This window comes from Mesoplodon densirostris, chromosome 2 (genome assembly GCF_025265405.1).
Source record: "Mesoplodon densirostris isolate mMesDen1 chromosome 2, mMesDen1 primary haplotype, whole genome shotgun sequence".
Lineage (NCBI taxonomy): Eukaryota > Metazoa > Chordata > Mammalia > Artiodactyla > Ziphiidae > Mesoplodon > Mesoplodon densirostris.
In genome coordinates, this window is record NC_082662.1 from 129,152,773 (window position 1) to 129,160,271 (window position 7,499).

A 7,499-nucleotide genomic window follows, 5' to 3' on the forward strand; every position below is an offset into this window, starting at 1 on the left:
TGGAAAAGAATCTGAAAAAGGATATATATATATATATATATATATATATATATATATATAAAACTGAATCACTTTGCTATACACCTGAAGCTAACACAATATTGTAAATTAACTATACTTCAATCTTAAAAAATGGTTAGATAAAGGATTTAAGATGTAACATCAGCGTATGTTTTTCCTCTGTGGAAGGAGCATTACTTGCAGCATTTACATATACAGAACCTAATACCAAAATATAAGTTATATGTTGTGGAATGAGTTTATATTGACTTTTGAAAATCTCTTCTGTTCTTGCCCTTATATTTATGTGAATTTCATATCCCACAACCAAGCCAAAAATGCATTACTTTGCTTTCCAAAATGGATTGACCTAATATTTGATTTTAATTATAAAATGTGCTTATTATAAAATGTACAATTCAAAAGTATAAAGAAATAATTTTAAATGACCATATAAACTTTAGCCTAATGTAGTTCTGAAGAGCCGAGACTCTGGTGTCAAACTGCCTGGGTTCAAACCCTGGTTCTACCACCGCTGGCTCTATGATCTTGTGCAGGTCACAGAGTCTGTCTGTGCCTCAGTGAGCTTATCTGTAAAATGAGGATAATGATGCACATCTCGGAGGGCTGTTATAAGAATTATATGAGTAAACATTTGTAAAGTACTTGTCAGTGTCTGCCATATAGTAAATTAGATGTTTTTGTTAAATAAATGAGATATCCAGAAAAGTGAGTTAAAATTTTTGTTTATAAAATTCCAGACTTTTTCTATGTACACACAGATGCAATTTATACAAACACATTTTAAATGAATAGGCTTGTTTCCAAAGATTTTGTCTTATGTTTTGCCTTTTGGTGAGTTTATGTATAAAAATTTTTACCCATGCTAATTTTATAATAATTTAAAACATCATTTTTTAAAATTTTGCATTATGGAATATTTCATTAAGGAATTTTAAAGTGCCTATGTAAAGAATAAAATAATATACCAAAGTTTAAAATTTTTTCAATAAATGTCCTACCCATATTTGGTAGGGTTTATTCCAAATTACCTTTATGTTGCTATTGTAAATGGTACACTAAAAATTACATTTTCTGATTATTGTTGTGTTATGGAAATGTAACACATTTTTAAAATTCATCTTCTATCCCACTCCTTGCCAAATTCTGTTATTAACTATGGATTTCTTTTTGATTTTTAGAGTTTTCTGATCTGTAAATATAGTTTTGTGTCTTTCTTGTCTTAATACCCTTTTTAAAAATGTTTTTGTTTTATTTTCTCCCTAAGCAGGAGTGTTCATAAGGGCTCATTTCAGTTCTTATTCATCTTTTTTTTCAAACTGAGAAATAATCAACATGCAACATTGTGTAAGTTGGAGGTGTACAACATGCTGATTTGGCACATTTATTTTATTTTATAAATTTATTTATTTTTGGCCTCATTGGGCCTTCGTTGCTGTGCACGGGCTTTCTCTAGTTGCAGCGAGTAGGGGCTACTCTTCGTTGCGGTGTGCTGGCTTCTCATGGCGGTGGCTCCTCTTGTTGCAGAGCACAGGCTCTAGGCTCACGGCCTTCAGTAGTTGTGGCTCCCGAGCTTAGTTGTTCCGCGGTATGTGGGATCTTCCCGGACCAGGGCTCAAACCCGTGTCCCCTTCATTGGCAGGTGGATTCTTAACCACTGCACCACCAGGGAAGCCCTTGGCACATTTATATATTGTGATATGATTACTACAGTAATGTTAGTTAACATCTATATCATGTCACATAAATATCATTTCTTTTTGTGTTGAGAATAGTTAAGATTTAGTCTCTTAGTAACTTTGAAGTTTATAATACAGTATTGTTTATTATAATCACTATGTTGTGCATTGGATCTCCATAACTTATTTATCTACTAGTTATAAGTTTTCAGCCTTAAAACCACATCTCCCCAATTCCCCCAGCCCCAGCTTCTGGTAACCATCATTCTACTCTCTGTTTTTACAAGTTCAGTTTTTTAAGATTCCACATATGAGTGATATTATACAGTATTTGTTCTTCTCTGTCTGACTTATCTCACTTAACATAGTGTTTTCAAGGTCCATCCATGTTGTCACAAATGGCAAGATCTCCATTCTCATGGCTGAATAGTATTCCACTGTATATATGTATCACGTCTTCTTTATCCATTCATCTGCTGATGGACACTTAGATTATTTACATATCTTGGCTATTGTGAATAATGCTATAATGAACTTGGGTGTGCAGATATCCTTTTGAGATACTGATTTCCATTCCTTCAGTAGTGGAATTGCTGGATCATATGGTAGTTCAATTTTAAATCTTTTCAAGGAACCGCCATACTGTTTTCCACAGTGGCTGCACCAATTTACATTCCCACCAACAGTGCACGAGGGGTCCCTTTTCTCCACAAGCCTGCCAGTATTTGTTATCTCTTGTCTCTTTGATAAAAGCCAACCTAACAGGTGTGATATAATATCTCATTTTATGTCTTTGTGTGGGTGTCATTGGTCTACAACTTTTCTTTTATGTAAAAATCTTGTTTTGATTATGTGTTAAAGATATATACCTGCACTACAAGATGAGTTGCAGAATATTCTCTCCTTTTGGCTTTCTCTGGAATTTTTTTAAACTTTGGTCTTAGCTATCTCTGTAATCTGTTTTACCTTACTATTGTGGCTCTCTCTCATATTAGTGCACATTGTTCTAACATGTTCTTTTTGATGGAGGCATAGTGGTCCATTGATGGGTTGTGCTATAATTTATATAACCAATCCCCAATGAGGGGCATTTCAGCTAAATTCAATTTTTAAAAATATTATAAACAAGTGTACATTATTCCATGTTTAACTTGCTCTTGTTCTTCTACTTTAGATGGTGATTTCTAAAAAAATGAGTTTATTTCACTTTCATCTCTTTCCACTTAGTTAATAATGTGACTTTCTTTTGGTACCTTCCCCTCAGGGACCTCTGATATATCATTCTGATTCTGAAGGTCATAGAGTCAGATCATGCACAGAAACACAATTTCTGAATTTCTGATCAAACAGCCTCTAAACTAAGGGAAATAGGATGTACCTAAAGTCATTTATAACCTAGTATTCAAGTACTAATCTATACTATTATCTTAACTTATAACATCCTAACAGCTGCCTCCTCAGCCTCCACTGTTATTGTTATCCCTGAATGTCTACTGATTATTTCTCACTTTCTAAGCTCTGTTCTAAATTATAGTATCATTACCTAATCATAATATTTTTGCTATTCTTTTCCTTTCTTTTTTCATATCTATCTATCTATTTATCTATCTATCTATCTACTATCCACCTATCCATCCATGCTATTTTGTTTAACAGGATGGGGAAAGATATAAAGAAGTGGAAAAAAAAGAAAAAAATTTCTCCTACATATTCCAAAATCCTACTGATGAGAAAGTTCTTTAGGTTAAGGGACATTCAGTTTTAAAATGAGAAAACTTCTGGTAACTTAAAAGTTATTACTTATTTCCACATTAAGGTGAATTAATTGTTAAGTGCAATTCTTTCTCAGATTATTCAAGGCTAGCATCATTGAAAGACTGAAAATTTGGTTGAGAGGAATAAGAAAGATCTTTGGAGCATGTGTACTACCTAGCCTAGGAAGGGTCTTTGAGACTATTGATGCACTCAGATTTGTACATTGTTAGAGCTTGGAGGGTAAGGAGGAGAGGGAATAACAGGGAGGAAAGAGAATTCTAAAATACAAACATGAACGTCTCCAAAGCTTTCTTGGGGTCAGCCCTGAACATTCCATTAAATCCCTGAAATCTTTTTCTGCCCTTGGTATAATAGCAGCTAAAGCTACCAAGTAATGTCTCAAATCTAGTGTATTTCTAAGTAGACCTGGAGAACAAGAAAGAGTCTAATTTAGAAAGGAGGGACAGGTGAAGTGGCTCTGAAAATGTAAGGTGAATGTGATGGGTGCATTTGTCAAAACCAAACATTCCAGAAAAATCACTCAAACTCAACTCAGAGGAGCAGCAGACCCCAATCTTTATATACTTCAAGGTTGGGATGGAAGTCATTTGTGGTAAGGGGAAAGGATCCAGAGGATTTATTGTAGGTTAAATAAATACAACACAGAAGCCTAATCATTTTCCTTAGAAAATATCTCTTGAGCTCCGAGCCAAATATCCTCTTTGAACTTTAGGGTTTTGCTTTCTAGTTACAAATTGAGTTTATCAAAGTGATGTTGGAAAGAGAGAATACAGCAGGGAGTGCCATCAGAAAAGTTTTGTACATTTTATTGTTTAAGGCCTGAATATCTGTTGGTTGTGACTGAAAAATAAATAGTCACAATGTTAAAAATAGTCACTTTTTTTTTTTTTTTTTTTTTTGCGGTACGCGGGCCTCTCACTGTTGTGGCCTCTCCCGTTGCGGAGCACAGGCTCCGGACGCTCAAGCTCAGCAACCATGGTTCACGGGCCCAGCTGCATAAGTTATGCTATGGAGAACTGTTGAGCTAAAAAGCATCAAAAAACAAAACAAAACAAAACCCATACTTTTTAATGCATTACCGGGCTTACAAGAAATTAAAGAAATCTCTGAAGCTCCCTACTTCCCCCATCAAAAAATTAGTTAACTAGAGAAGTGAGGGATAAGCAGTAAATGAATATAAATGGTAAAGTTTTTGAGGGCAAATTTCAGTATCAGCACCATGATTGAGAGACTAATCTTTGTACCAACGGCAACATGTGAGAGCTTGGCCAGGAGGCCCCACATTTATCTTGGGACCATGAACGGGCCTGAAATAGATCAGTGGTATCTCACTGGAGCTGGGCAGAAGAAAACACAAATCCTTCTGGAGAAAATGCTTCCAAGATTCCCATGGATAGAGATCAACCAAATATTAGCTCACAATCACTCATCAACAAATACACAGGGAAACAGAATAAGCAGAACAAAAAATATTTAGATCTCAAAGACTTTGGACATCAAAACTAACAAATGCAGAATATAAAATAATTATGTATAAAATGTTTAATGCAATAAAAGAAAGGATTATAAAAATAAACAAAAGACTTTATACAAAAAATGTTCTTCATTTTACATTAAAAATGAAATTATTTCTATAACTCATGTCCTTCATATATATATGCCCAAGATTTGTTTTTTTAATAGTTGCAAGATATACATTGTAAAGAGAGTACATAAAAAAATATATGTAGAGTTTAAAGACCAATAATAAAATGAACAGCATGTGCCCAACAGTCATGCCAGAAGATGAATTATCACAGCCTAGGTGCTCTCTGTGTGCCTTCTCCAATCACATTATACTCCACAACTGTCAGAAGTAGTTGCTTATCTGAATTTTGTTCCCTGGTTCTTCTTCACTGTTATCAGACATTTTTGTACCCATATACAAATACTGATTAATTCTTGGAATTATAGAATTAGAATCATACCTATGTATTCTTCTATGACTGCTTAAAATTATGTCTTAAAAATTTATCTATATTGATTTTTGTAGCTGTAATTTACTTACTTTCATTGTTATATATTATTCAGATTATAGATGTAGTTATTTATTTATTTCAACCTACAATTGATGAGCATTTAGAGTGATTCCTAACTTTTGCTGCAAAAATTCTACTAAAAATACCTGTATGTGTTTCCCTGATGAATACATACAGGAATTTTTCATATATGTATATATGCATATATATATAAAATAAAAATTGCTGTGTCACAGGGTATGATACATGCCAAGTACAGGTCAGTATGGCGGAGTTTTTACTTCATGTTGTCTTTATACTAGGACCTTCATTCCAGAACTTTCACCACCTGGAAATTTACTTTCAACCTGGAAGATAAAGAACGGTGGAAAATTGTGCTTTGGCTCTTAAATTCTAGCATCTGGAAATAACACATATCAAGTCTGCTCACATTTCATTGGTTTAAAGCAAGTTACATTATCACACCTAGTTTCATAAGAGCAGGGAATCCAACTGTTTGGTTAGAAAATAACAGGAAATCTCTTCTCCTAAATAATAGGAGCTCTAATGTCTACTATAGTCCACCATTCTAGACACCAAATATTTGGTTCACTCTCCTTCCCCCTTGCACAATACATAAATGCCCTTCCCAAGGAAGTCAACTCAAGAGTCCTAACCAGTCATGGCATTGAGCTCAAAGTTCACGACTTCTGGATAATGGGCAACTCTGTCTATATGTGGGTTTTGAGGAGGTGAATGGTGTTATTGGTTGAATTGTGTTCCCGTAAAAACATATGTTGGCGTCCTAACTTCTGGGGCCCGTGAATGTAACCTTACTTGGAAATAGGATCTTTACATATGTAACCAAATTAAGATGAGGTCATACTGGATTAAGGTGGGCCCTAAACCAATACGACTGGTGTCTCTATAAGAAAAGGAGAAGAGACAGATGTGAGAGGTGAGTGCTATGTGACAACAGAAACAGAAGCTGAAGTGTTGCTGCTGCAAAAGCCAAGGGGCGTTCAGGATCACTGGCAAACCACCAGAAGCTATGAAGAGACAAAGAAGGGTCCTCCCCCCACAGGTTTCACAGAGAACATGACTCTGCTGACACCTTCACTTCACACATCTGTTGTCCAAAACTGTGAGACAATGAACATCTACTGTTTTGAGCCACTCAGTTTGTGACATTTTGTTATGGCAGCCCTAGGAAACTAATATGCATGGGTTATAAACATTTGTTTCTACATTAGGTCAGGTATATTTCTTCTTGAACTAAAAACCTGTCAACTAAAAAGATATGTTATTGATTATCCTCTTTCCCCAACACATATATACCCATTGTACAGTGCTGGGACAGGGCCACAGTAGGGGGCTGTGCCCTGCATAAGGGGTGAAGAGGAACTGAACGTGTGGCCAGAGGAGTGGTATGTGGTAGATATCGCCACCTCCACTGATACCCAGTGTCCCTGTCCTTCCAGGTGCGTTTTAGGGTTGTCCTTCCTGGTCTCTTTGAAGTCAGGCATAGTCATGTGACTGGGTCTAGCAGATGGGTTTGGGTAGAAATGATGTGCTTTTAGTTATTGGCTCAAGACTTTCCAGCCATCATGGAAACACTTTTTGAGATAAAGCTGCCTTCTAGACTGACTGATGATCAGAGTCTGCTTATCTCCACATTGGAACTGCAAGTAAATCCTTGCTACTTTAAGCCACTAAGATCTGGGGTTTGCCACCGCAGCATAATCTAGCTGATCCTGACACATAGTACAAGCATCTAACTCAGTGGTCTATACTTCTAAATTATGTATTCTATTATAATAATGTAAAAGAAATAAGTACCTGAATTCAATTTCTAGTATTCCACAAACACTTTATTTTTCAGACAGAAAGTGTTTTGTGTCATGATTCCCTATCTAACTTTCTGTTCAATTCTTTGAGCTCCATTGTTATTATTATCATTTGCACTCACTCACGTATTTATTAAATGCCAACTCTATACCAGCCCTGCTTTAGGTATTAGCAATTA